General features: G+C 36.3%; 1 protein-coding gene across 7 annotated transcripts in view; it reads left to right on the forward strand.

The window, feature by feature from the left end:
• Positions 1-13,043, forward strand: part of SYT1 (synaptotagmin 1) — a 356,177-nt gene that overhangs the window by 72,966 nt on the left and 270,168 nt on the right. For 4 of the 7 annotated variants that reach the window (XM_066993398.1, XM_066993412.1, XM_066993404.1 and 1 more), the window contains exon 2: positions 6,314-6,428. The exons of the other annotated variants lie outside the window; for them this stretch is intronic. The gene's annotated coding sequence lies outside the window, so the exon portion shown is untranslated. The remainder of the gene's footprint in view (positions 1-6,313; positions 6,429-13,043) is intronic. 7 annotated transcript variants of the gene reach the window in all.

A 13,043-nucleotide genomic window follows, 5' to 3' on the forward strand; every position in this document is an offset into this window, starting at 1 on the left:
GCACATTTTCTTGAAGGGTGACGACTCAAAGTTGTTGGCCATGTATCTCTGAGGTCAGGTTTTTATATATACGTAACTATATGGTACAGTATGGATACCTATAACAAAGCAGAGAACAAATTTGTCTCCATTGCAGTTACCAAATCAGATGGTAACAAGTCTTTGTGTACACATGACTCTGTACTGTAGTCACTTCATGCACTGCACTTGCTTTTCCAGGTGAGATGGATTCAGTGATTACACCTGTCTGCCTCATAAGAACATATGCTATGTTAGGATGTAAAATCTTCTTGCAGATTTTAATCCCAAGGTACTTACAGACTGTTTGGAATGTCCAGATATACGTCACTTGTGATATGGTGAAACCCTCATATGGGCTTTTTGAATTATGATTTTTTCTAGATGGCAAAGAACTTGCACTCTAGGTACAGTGGTACTACTGCTAAAGGAATGATTATCATGAACATACCAAGTTTAAGACATACAATTTTGTTCAGTAGAAATGAATTTACATGCAGTATTAACGATGACCAGGTGATGCATATGCATCATACAGTGGTTTTGCCTAATTCCTTGAATGTGATGGCATCTGTTTCCTTGCCCTTGCTTAGGCAAAAATATAGGGCAAATTCAGAGCATCTTTTGTTAGAATGGAAGAATGGTCCCATCGGTTCAGACCAGGGATTCTTGTAGCCTGTGACCTACAGAGTGCAGCATCCTGTCTCCAACAAGCCATAGATTTCCACAGAAAAGAGTAAGAGGGCAAGAAAATATTACACATTTCTTGAAAATTCTCCCAGCCTCTGACTGCTTTCAGCTCAAGGGATTTCTGGTGCATTTTGTCTAAATATCAATGAATTGCTCTTCTTAGTGATAATTCAGTTTCAGCTTGAAACTTTTTAATTTCTTGCATCCCTAGTATGTTTCTGAGAGTTCATAGATCTGCCACCACTGAAAAAAGAACCACCTTATTTTCTTTGTTTTGAACTTTGATCCTACCAGCTTCCTTTATGGTTGCAAGTTTTTCTATATATAAAACATTATACTGAACTCTAAAATGGTATAAAAGTACAGTTTGAGCACTCTGTTTTGGTACAAATTATTGCAGAACATCACAAAAACTGCTTTACAGTTGAATTTATTTAAAAACATTTCTACAGTAGGAGAATATCATTTTTACAGCAGTAACAAGGTAGAAATTATCACTTGATACTTTAACTCACAAAACTCTATTGGGTCTGTATTTACATTGTACAATATTCCATACACAATTGGTAGAAATGCTTCTCAGGTCATTTGCAGACCCCATTTGATCATAAATACAAGGTACTGAGATCATAAACCCCACATTTTTATTGGTATTGTGATAGGTTTAATTCATGTTTAACACAAGTTATGTTTGAAAGCTGCAGGGAAGGTGACATAAGCTGGATTTTGCTGATAGTTTGAACAGTGGCCAAGGTTTATAATGCAAGGTCAGAGGGGACCTGATACCAGTAATATGGGCTGGAATGATATATGTGTGTTGTAGTTCTCACTGAAGGTCATTTATCATGTAATGAATACTTCATAACATTTCTTGAGTTGAAGCTTAAAACTTGTGCTGCAGTGTAATTAAGAGTCATTTAGAGTAGAATAAAGATATCAACCAAATCTCTACATATGTCACCTGAAGAATTTAGGTCAAGGCTGATTGTAAGACTGTACTGGCTGCAGGGGCCAGGTTTTTAGATACTCCTGTGCTTGTTGCAGGGAAGAGATAACTTTAACATGCTTCAGACTGAAAGAAATGTGTGTTTGTTTGCTTGTTTTAGTACAGGAGATAGTAATGCAGTCAGAAGTCAATGGAAAAATAATAAAGATCATTACTGTCTTCCAGAACTAAATTTGTTGGTTGTTTTTTGCTGAATAGTGATACACCATGAGATTATTCAGTATCTTTCTACAATTATAAAAGTTATGAACTTTAAAAAAAGGGAAACTGGTGCAAACAGTGCAGGGATATATTTTAAAAATTAACTGAAGGGATTAAAGAATGTCGATCTTAGACCACTGCCATTTGTGTTGGTAGTGAAAATATTCTACACCACCAAATTGTACTGCAAGCACCAGCTAATAGGAGAATGTAATAGTCAAAGACGTGATAGGTGGGCTACAGCTGTATTATTACCACCAACAGTGGAACAGACTATTATACTTACCAACAGGTGCAGATAAAATAGTGTTCTTCTGACCATTGGTTAAAATTACTTTGTTGACGAGATGTCTTCATATTGCTGATCACAGGTAGTCTTTTTTTTTTTTTTATTCTAAAACATTAAATAAAATTTTCTAGTGAAAAAAAATAAAAATCTGAGCTGTCAGAAAACGAACATCCGAAAGCATTATATTCCAATCATTTGTGATGGAGAAGGCAGAAAGAAGACATTGCAAAATTGCTCAAACAGACACTTTCACTTTCTGAATCAGCTTGTTATTTATAACATAGCTGCCGGCACTTTCAGAAGTTTGTAGATGTAAACAGCCAGTGCCATTATGGGTTGCATGCAGAGCAGAATTATACCCTTCAGCCAAAGAGTACCTCTTGAGGAGAAGCTACCTGGTGACCCTCATTTTAACTCAAATTGTAGAAATTAACAGTTAATCTTTTCTGTGTTTATTTTGTTGTTGTTTTGTGGTATAGGTTGTTTCTTTGTTTTGTTTCATTTTTCCCAGAAAGGAAAGAGAGCAAACTGATTTTATCTTCATGCTCCTGTGTTTCTGGTAGCATCCTTCATAAATTAGTCATTGACTTTTCTTGATACAAAAAGCCTTTTCCCATCATCTTTTGATACCTGCACCTTTCTTTTTTTTCTCTTTTTTTTTTCCTCTTTTTTTTTTTTTTCCCCCAAATGTTCTTACTACTGAGGAGGTCTCTGAGTACCAGACTCTTGGTGAAGAAATACTGGAAGACCGGTTCATTTAAAATACATTACTAACTTAGGTATCTTCTCATACCTTTAAAACAGCAAGATACAAAATACAAAAGGAAACTTTTTTTTTTTCCCCTTCATTTTGTTTGCGTTTTGCATCGCTGTGGAAGACACATAAAGGTTTTCCGCAGCTATATTAGTATTCTGGCAAGCTTTCATTTGTGATACATAGACCATCAAAGTGCTGACAGATGCAGTATTATACAGAAATGCAAAGATTATGTTTGTGTTTCTGTATGTATCCTGAAAAAAAAAAAAAAAAAACGAGATTTCTCCTTGCTTCTCTGTTCCAGAATACTCAAGCCATCTGCTTGGTTTTCCTGCTGCATTTTGTCTCATTAGTCATGTTCACATGTATTTCAGGCTGCTTAATTTCATTACGCAAAGTATTATGCACTGTTCATCCAATAAGTGAGAGAGGTTCATTCTGCTACTCAAGGGACTTGTAAAAAGAAGTTTTAAACCTCTAAGAAAACCTGAAAATTCTTGTTGAAACATGGATCACGTTTCACTGTTACCTCTATTAACATACTAAAACTTACTTTATTGATTAAGTTATCCATCTTTCTCTAACTCCCAAAGGCTATCTGCTGTCTCCTTAGAAATATTTGCTTCTCACTAGGATTTTTTAACACAATTAAGATCTCTACACAAAACTGTCATGTTTGAAAGTTTCCTTTTAGGTGGGGTTAGTATTACTGCCTCACAGTAAGGTTGCCAGTTTTGAAGAGGATGTGGCTGTGGCCATCCCCATGAACATCCACCTAGAATTAGCAAAATTAAAAGCCCTTAAAAAGGTTTGGGATTCACAGAGGCAAGAGAGATCTGTTAATGCTGAAGATGCAAAACTTCCAGTAGCAGTCACTATTGGGTGTGCTCAAGCTTCTCTCAGCATCTTAGGCTGATAAATATGCAGCATCGCCGCAGAGTGACTGAGCATACTTGCATTGCAAGACTAATGGCACTGATAAACAGTATCCTTCGATGGCTTTTGGTAACTCTTCTGTGCAATGGAGAGGAGCCAGCCCCTGCAGTGGGAGCTGGGCTTGCATGTACCTGCTGGGACCCAGCAGGGACCACAGTAGATAGAAGAGTAACAGTAATGGACAAAAACTGTCAGCACTGGGCTGGGAGGGGGGGTGACCAAGGCTTAAGGGGCAAAAGCCCTAGACTACTGATGATTTGTCAACCTGGAGAATGGGAAGAAATATAAAAATTGGGCATGGAGTGGGAAACTGGGATTAACCAGGCAAAAAGAGAATTGGCAGGGATCTCTAGGGAAAACATTTTTAATAAGGAATTGAATACTCGGACAACAGGCTAAGAGCTGCCAACATAGTTCCATTAGCAACAGCCAGTAATCGTAGCTGGAGAGAGCTGGGACTGGTTGAGAAATGAGCCAGGAAGGCAGCAAAAGAGCCTACACTGAGAGCTGTGCTCCAGTTTACAGGAACATGCAGTATATGCTGAGTGTGCTCAAGAAATAAAACAAGAAAAAAAATCAGGATCCATTATTAGATGTAAGAAAAGAGTGGATTTTTATTTTTTTTATCTTCCAAAAATTTCACAATGAAAACCAATTTTATCTTAAGAATCTACTGTGAATTCTATACAAATTATAAAGCACTCATGGAGCAGGATGGGGGGACTCTTTAAATTCCTTAATCAAGCAACATAGGTGCTGAATAAGCTTAGATCTGCCCCAAAATATGGTACTCAGAGGTTGTCATAAAAGCCTCAGAAAGAGGCTGAATTAAACTTTGAGTGCTTGACATTGCAATAGCGTTCTTTTATTAATGTTGTGGTTTGCATCTAATGAGTTTAATTTTACTTTGTTGTTTTGATAAATAAGTATATTCTATCCAGACAGCCACAAGGTACAAAATAATTGTCGACTCTGAGAGCCGGAACATTTTTTAACCAGCTTTCCCTGATATTTATTTCATTAAAGCCATAGATCTTGGAGTCATTTGGAGGATATCACCTCTTTTTTTTTTTTTCTTTAATTTCTGATGGAAAAGACACATTAAGTGGTGGTGTAAATTCTTGTTGCCCCATGACTTTGGTGACGATGATTCAATGCTCTCTGTTAATATGGGCTTTACTCCCTAAAAAAATTGGAAGGGTAATTATACATTTATAGAAATTTCCATTGTTTTTTACTGCTGTGGTTAATAATATTGATGTCTTAGTATATAAGTCGTGAAAAAATGAGTTTCAAAACTATTCAAAATACTTTCAATGAACTTTTGAATTATGCAATTAAGCCTTTGCAATAAGAATTGCAATATGCAATAAAAACTGCAATGTGCAAATATTGCAATATGCAATAAAAATTGCAATGTGCAATAGTGTCTTTATTTTTAAGTATTCTTACTGTCTTAACTATTGCCAAGACCTGCAAAATGAAATAATGATTGTATTTCACACTAAGGAAAATACTCAACAGCAATACATGTAAGAGATGGGCACTGAGAACAGCTTTTATGGTGTATGATGAAGGTATTGATCAAGGATTCAAGACATCTATGGCTGGAAAGATTTCTTAAGCTAGATTCCTTGTCTGACATTCAGCATATTGGTTAATTTTGTGTACCTCAGCTTCCATCTGTAGGATAAATATGTTGATACAGCTTTTCTCCTATCCTTTGCATGTGTATAGGGGATTTGATTTACAAAAATCTTAAAGATCTCTAACAGTCTTGTTCAAACAACTTCCAGTACAGTAAGCATTCAGACTTCACTGGAGCATATAGTCAGAGCTGTGGGGAAAAAGCTAGGTGAATTCTCTTAATTAACCATAATCGGAGACTCTATAGAAGAAAAATAATATGGGGCATAAGCTGAATTGTTCTACGAAGTTATTTTAGTCTAAAGACTGAATTTTCTTCTGTCACTCTTGCCCTTTAATACAAATTGTTTTGAATTATGTATAGAAGGAAAAAAAAATACAGAAGTACAAATCCAGGTCTCTTTAGTATCGAATGAGTTCACTGAGCATGCTAACTTAAGGAACCTTGTGGGTCACTACAATTGACTATACGTGTCTCACTTATTAAAACTACAGATATATATCTATAATATTGGAGCACACTAAGAAAACAGACCAAGTGAGCCCATGATGAAGGAAACCTGTTCATGTCTTTTTTTTTTTCTGTGTATCTTAACAATCTGGTTAACTCTCATGATAATCAACTTCTGACAATCAGCAGCTGAAAGGCATTGAAGAAACCAAGTATAATTAAAAGACTTTTTAAGCAGCAATTGTTTGTAAGCAAAGATGGAAAATACAGCTGCAGAGGTACAGGCAAATGTTTACATGGAATGTCTTTCTCTTAAAGGGAGAAAAGAAAAGGGATTTTTTCTGAGCTGTGAAGAAATTAGAAACTGACTGATAGAGCCTTCATTCGAGATTTTCCTGTGAAAAGAAAACCGTGTTGACGCCAATGATATAAGGTATTTTCAACAAACATGGATTCTTTTACCTTCTGTACCTGCTTAAATGCTTTAAGACATGGCACTTTCCTAGAAATAAAATGGAGTTGGTAAATGACTTTAAGTAATGGCTTTTTCAGATGTAAAGTCTATTAGATCAGTGAGTGTGTAGTTCTGTGTAAATACATGATATTTGAAATTGCCATGAAAGACAGTCTATATTCATTTGTTGACTGTTCATATAGCACTTCTATTTTTTGTCTGCTCTCACCATCAACTTGCATTTTATCAAATCCCAAACTGCCATGGTTCATTATCCATAGATAATCTTGAGTAGCCTTGCATCATAAAAAAATATGCTGTGACGTCTGCCATTGTGCACCAGTATACAGATAATTTCTGAGTAAGGTTTGTCTTTGATTTATCTGTTCATTAGTGTGCATTCTTACATTTTTGCATGTGAATTTCTTAAGCAACAGGAGCTGTATATACATTACTGTGGTCTTTCAGGTTGTAGATATTTCAGCTGTGTGTCTTTAGCTAACGAGTTCCATCTGAGTTAGTTTCTACAACTCAATCTCCACTAGTAGTGACATAGCTGTTGTAGTCGAAGTCATTACATAAGCTCCTGTACCAGTGATGTAGACAGGATGCTGAAATTGTAATAATGGTAATTGTAATAATAGAGAGCAATAATGCCTAGAAACATATATATATATATATATATATATACACTAATGAAGTCTTTATTTCCTGTAAGGTAATTTCATTGATAGGAGGCTGTTATTCATTTTTGAAAGACAATAAGTGAAAATGCACAGAGCTCATAGATATTAGTAAGCAAAAGTCCTCTCCATCCCTCTAATTTACATGTCTGTTTAACTATTGTAATGGGAAATGGAACATTTTATTTTTTTTATTTTATTTTTTTAGGGATGCTCCAAGGTGATTAGGTGCTATTGTTTTGGTAATACAACATTTGGAAATTAATTTATTATATTGCCACTGCTTAATCTAAAAATGTTTCAACAATCAACACTGAAAATTTATTACTACGCTATTTAGCTTTGTTTCAGTACTTCTTGAATTGATAACTATTTGAAGTTAACCAAAGAAGCAGTTGTTAGGAAATTGCATGGATACTTTTCTGAATATGTTATGCCTAAGCAGCATTGCTTGCTATAGCCTAGATAGCCTGTCTTCACCCAATTGCTTTGATGTTTCCTCCAGGGATGAGGAGAGTAAGAGAAACAATCTTGTTCTGTTAAGATTCCTTATAATTGCCAGGCTTGATGCAATTTCAGTGAAACATTGCACTAAAACCATCCTCTTAATAGATGAAAACAGTTGCTGTATAGTCTGAGGATATTTACAGGGCTTCCATTTGCATGTCACAGTTCCCATACCAATTAATTGTTTATACTGACAAGGGCTTCAATACTTCATTTGGGTTAGAGCTTTTTGTACTTTTTCTGTTTGTTTGTGCAGATGTTTCACAGAGAGCATGTGGAAGTGGAGATCATTCACAGGTCAAATGAAAAGCAACAACATATAAAGACAATGAAATGTCAGGGCACCTTTCAATGAAAGTTCACAAAACAAGTGAAAAGCCATAAGAAAATGCAAAGCAATATGTCCTCAAAGTAAATTGTCCCCAAGGAAAATAACTCACTTGGAAAGAATACTACTACTCTTTTGTGTTGTAAAGCAGATTGTTGTGAAACTAACTCTTGATGTATGACTTTAGCGGTGGCTGTCACTTTGCCCAAAGCCTACCTGTTATTTTTGGTAATAAAACACAGTACAGCTCTGTGCTGAATGTGGAAAAAGAGGGGAGAGAGAGATTGAAAAAATTTTATTTTCTAATTCCCCAGCATCTGTTCCTGTTCCACCAAAACTTGCAAATGAATTTTGATTGGGGTAGTAGTGTGTTCGTTGCAGTGATAAAATTAATTTTCATCTCAGTTCACTATCGTGCGTGTCTCAGTTACAGACAGTTTCTTCTGAGAATATGAAATACTGTCTATGAACGTGTCTGGGAGTAATTCACCAATGTTTAAATATGTTATTACAGATAACTCTAATTTAAATCAAGGCAAATTTTGGGGATCTGAATTTTCATTTGAACAATAGCTTCAAGGACTTGCATGCACATTGGACTGTCTTGTGTCCTGAGGTGGATTGCTACTAAAGAGATTATCTGCATAGACACATGAGCTACAATAGGGTTCTTAGGAATGTGAAATAGAATAAAGTTGACTATAAGGTAAATACAAAATGAAGAAGAAAATCAAAGCAAAAATTCAATAAGAATGACCCCAAGAACTTGTCAAAAAATCTATAGCAAGCACTTTAAAAAAATGCAGTAAAACCTGAGGATCTGTTACACAAATCTGAACTAGAAATGCTTCTTAATCTGTCATCCAATTCATAGAATTTCTTTGGTAACATATTATATATAGACAATTCAACAATACTGAGAAAACTACAAAGTGGGTTAAAGGGGATACTTTAATAAGCAGAGTCATGGGGAAACACCTTCTGAGACTTGTTGAGTATTAGAAAGTGTTTACTGAAACAAGAAATAATTGTAGATAGTTATGCATTACAAGGGATCTTCCTATTTAAAAAATCCATTAAAATATTAACAATATTCCTTCAAGTGTTTTAGATGTAGTTTCTCTTTCCATTTATACATATTTCTGGTCAGTTGATTTTGGTGTTATTTTGTTGCTTTTTTTTTGACTATAGTATTCTCCTATTACAGGAGCTACTACTTCCACTGTAGTTGGTTTGGCCATTCAAGAAATGTAGACTGGTGCTTGGGTCACCACTAGAGGAATCCCCACAGAGCACAGAGGAAGGCTGTAAATGATGGAGGTTCCAAACCAACTACTTTCAGTACTCTGACCCCATTTAGTGCAAAAAAACATTCTAGTTTATAGCAAAGCTCTCAAGTTTTTCGGCTTTTCTTGCCTTAGCAGTATTTTGCTTCTAGACCATTCAGGAAAACAAGAACAAGTCCTAGAATACTTGTATCACCCTCCTGCTAGTAAAACACCACTAACTATGATGGAGCATGAAGGACTACAAATAAAACTTCATTTCAATCAGTGTATTTGACTGGAGGAGAGAACTGATCAGAATTAATTTTAGGGTTTATACGTGGTATACCTCACTAAAAAGAAAGTATCTTATAAACTAATATTAAACTCTTCACAAGGTAGAGGATGTTCCCTGTGTATTCTCTAAGTTGGTTGAGGGGGAAAAAGAAAAGTTCCCAACTTATGCCTTTATATATATATATATATATAATTATATTACATTTCTAGATTTCATGGACAACAAAGTACTATCTACTAGAAAGATGTTCACATATTATCATGGGAGTGTTCAAGAATCAAGCACAAAAGCATTGTTCCAGTGAACACCAAAATTACAGGTGCACAAAGTTGCCACAGTTTCCAGACCTGTCTCAGAAAAGGTTGTCATAAAATAAATATTAGCACAATTCCTTTTTTTTCCCTGTATTTTTAACTTTTTTTTTTCTGACGTAATACTTAATTTATTTTCTGGGAGTCAACTTTCCACTGATAAATTAAAATCCCTAGGCTGTAGATGGATACATCTTGCCTTCTGTAATCGTTTCCATCTTAAAGGTAAACCTGTAAGCAACAATGAAAAATGATTTTTATATAGGTCTGTGGTGCATTAATCTATTGAAAATACAGAGAACAGTAATGAAAAATTTACTTCAGTTAATCTATTGAAATTTATTTAACTGTGTATAACCTCCTTAGTTGAAAGTAGCTTACTACCTTATACTGGCAACATAGGTTGCAATGAGATTTCTGGGTTTTGGCAATTGAGGGTAAATCAGACATACCAAATGATTTTTTTGTGGGAAAATTAAAATTTCACAAAGTAATATAGTTAAATGCAGGTCTTACTATTCTCTTCCCTATAAGGAAGAGAATGAAATTGCTGGTGTAAAAAAGGTTTCTTTCTTCCCACAGTGCTGCATTTATTGTGTTACAGTCTAAAACAGCAGCAATTATACATAGCAGTTAAATAAAATGAGAACAATCAAACAGTCAGCTCACTGAGCCAGAGGTGGTACTTGGAGTCCCTGCTGTTTCTCCCAGTCAACCTCAGCACCAGTGATGGTCAGAAAACAGACTTCATTTTCCTGCCTTTTTTTTTTTTTTTGTGGTAGGGTGGGGAGGGGAGTTGGCAGGGGGGAACATGATTTTTCCTTACTTTTTGGCAGGCAGAAAAGAAACTAAAAACACGGGGGGGGGGGGGGGGGGGGGGGGGGGGGGGTGGAGATTTATGGGGAAATAATATATCTACAAGTGTACTTTATAGTATACTTTATACCTGGGAAGAATATTACCATTTTTAACTGTCTGGATAGAAGGTCCACCGGATTCCTACAGGAAGAAGCTTGCAGAAATCAGAATCACTTGGAATTTGTATTGTAACAAGAATTGTAACAGTAATTTCTTGCAAGATTCCAGTGGAAAGAAAAAAACATACATAGAGCAAAATAAATGGATATGTGGATAGGATTTTTTTTTCATACAGCAAAGTACGTTCCATATAACTACTGCAGGAGGTCACACATTTTTTGAAATAATTGATTCTGTCAGTGGTCAGAAAGAAGATACAAGATTAGGTAGATCATAAGTTTAATGTGGTTCAGAAAGTCCTCAGGTCTTATCACAGGTCTGGTCAAACAATACAGATAAAATTTTGTGACAAATTAGCTAAAAAAAAAAAATCAACAGGATATATCTGCCCAGCTTTACATCTGAATAAATCAGGACAGACATTTTAAGAAAATCCAGTGTAAAAGTAGGGTAACAACTATGGTCCAAGTCTATAAAGGGCAAATATTTTCTGAGGTACATTGGAGTCACGACCTTGGAAAAGACCGAGGTTATAGTTTTACGATCCTCTAAAACTGCACTTTTGCTGGAAATGATGTTTTTTGTTCCAGCACTAAACATTAACAGAGTAGTTTTCAGCCGGATCAGCCTTACTGCTGACACACAAGGAGTAGTGTGGTGATGTGTGGGAAGTAGGGCAGGATCTCATCTGTTTTGGCAGCAGCAAAACCTTAAATATGTTTAAGCAGCTCCTGAAAGCACTCCAGAACTCTGAGCCTTCACAGAAGAAGGATGGGGGAAATGTGTCCAGACACCACCATTTACCTTCCGTGTAGCAAATGACAGTCACGTCACAAGCATGCTTAGCATTTTAATGAATAATGAACTCCATTTGCTTTCCTATAATTGGACTAATTTTTACCCAAATTAGTAAAATCAGTTCCCAAGCTTGATCCCCAAGTGTAGTGGGCTGATCTTGGTTGAATGTCAGACACCCACTCAGCCGCTCTCTCACTCCACCTCAGCAGCAGGACAGGAGAGAAGGTAAGATGGAAAAGCTCATAGGGTGAGATGAAGTCAGTGACCAATTTAATTTATTGCTGATTAAAATAGATTTGGATGGTGGGAAACAAACAAAAACAACCCACCACCACCAAGCCTCCACCCAACATTTTTTTCTCATGCTCACCTTCATTCCTTCACTCCCAACTCCTGCACCTCCTCGCCTCCATGTGGCCCCAAGCCTCCTTAATCACTGAACTTGGTGTCTGCAGGGGTGTTTCTCTCTCTTTTTTTCCTCAATCCTCTCTACTGTCTGGGATTTTTGCCATTTCCCAATCCATTTTCCTTTAGGTGCCCCAGGGTGGCTGCTGGGCCCAGCCAAGCCCTGTGGTGGGGCCATTGGAACTGGCTGTGTCCATCAGGTGCCCTTGCAGCCCCCTGACAGTGCCAGGGCACCCGCACGTAGTACCACAAGGCTCCCCTCAAACATTTTAAGCAGTGAATGAAAGCAAAGGTAATTTTCTCAGGATACTCATGAAAACTTTTTTTTTTTTTAACTAAACTTTGATACTTTGAAAATTTTTTAATAATGTGATCACCCAGACACCTATTTTCAGTTAGTGTAACAATACTGATTGCAAGGGAACTCATCTTTCTAAATGCTTTTGTAAGTACAAACCAAATAAATCCCATGATATATTTTAAGAAAATATTCTTTATTTTCAGCAGGGTTGTGCTTATGCTAGATACAAAGTTGTGTTTGTGTTTAATATATTACGGATATTAAGTATGTCTGAAAATCTGTGCTGAAAATGCAAACTAGTAGGTTATTCATTTTTGCCACAATACAATTTGTGGACCATATATCACACTAAACATTGAACACATTAAACAGATCACATTAAACAGATCACGTTGTGACAAAATTTTGCCTGTAAGCTTTCACATATGGCACTGAAAAAAAATATTTTCCTTCCTCTAAAATATTCAGAAATGCTTGCAATCTCTATTAGATTGAATCCAAAATTTATATGTCCAGGATGTGTTAGAAGCGAAAAAGAGACATCAGTGCCAGAGAACAGGCAAACCCCTCAGAGCTCGCCAGAGGCACTCACGAGATGTAGCAGGCAGCTGGCAAGGTCTCTGCTCTGGGCTGGGAAGGTCTGCCATATCCCTTCTGGTGCCCACCTCTCCTCTTGTTGCTGTGTGTTCTCCAGACCACGGGGTAGGAAACTGACCTGAG

The sequence above is a fragment of the Anser cygnoides genome, chromosome 1 (assembly GCF_040182565.1).
Source record: "Anser cygnoides isolate HZ-2024a breed goose chromosome 1, Taihu_goose_T2T_genome, whole genome shotgun sequence".
Taxonomy (NCBI): Eukaryota; Metazoa; Chordata; class Aves; order Anseriformes; family Anatidae; genus Anser; species Anser cygnoides.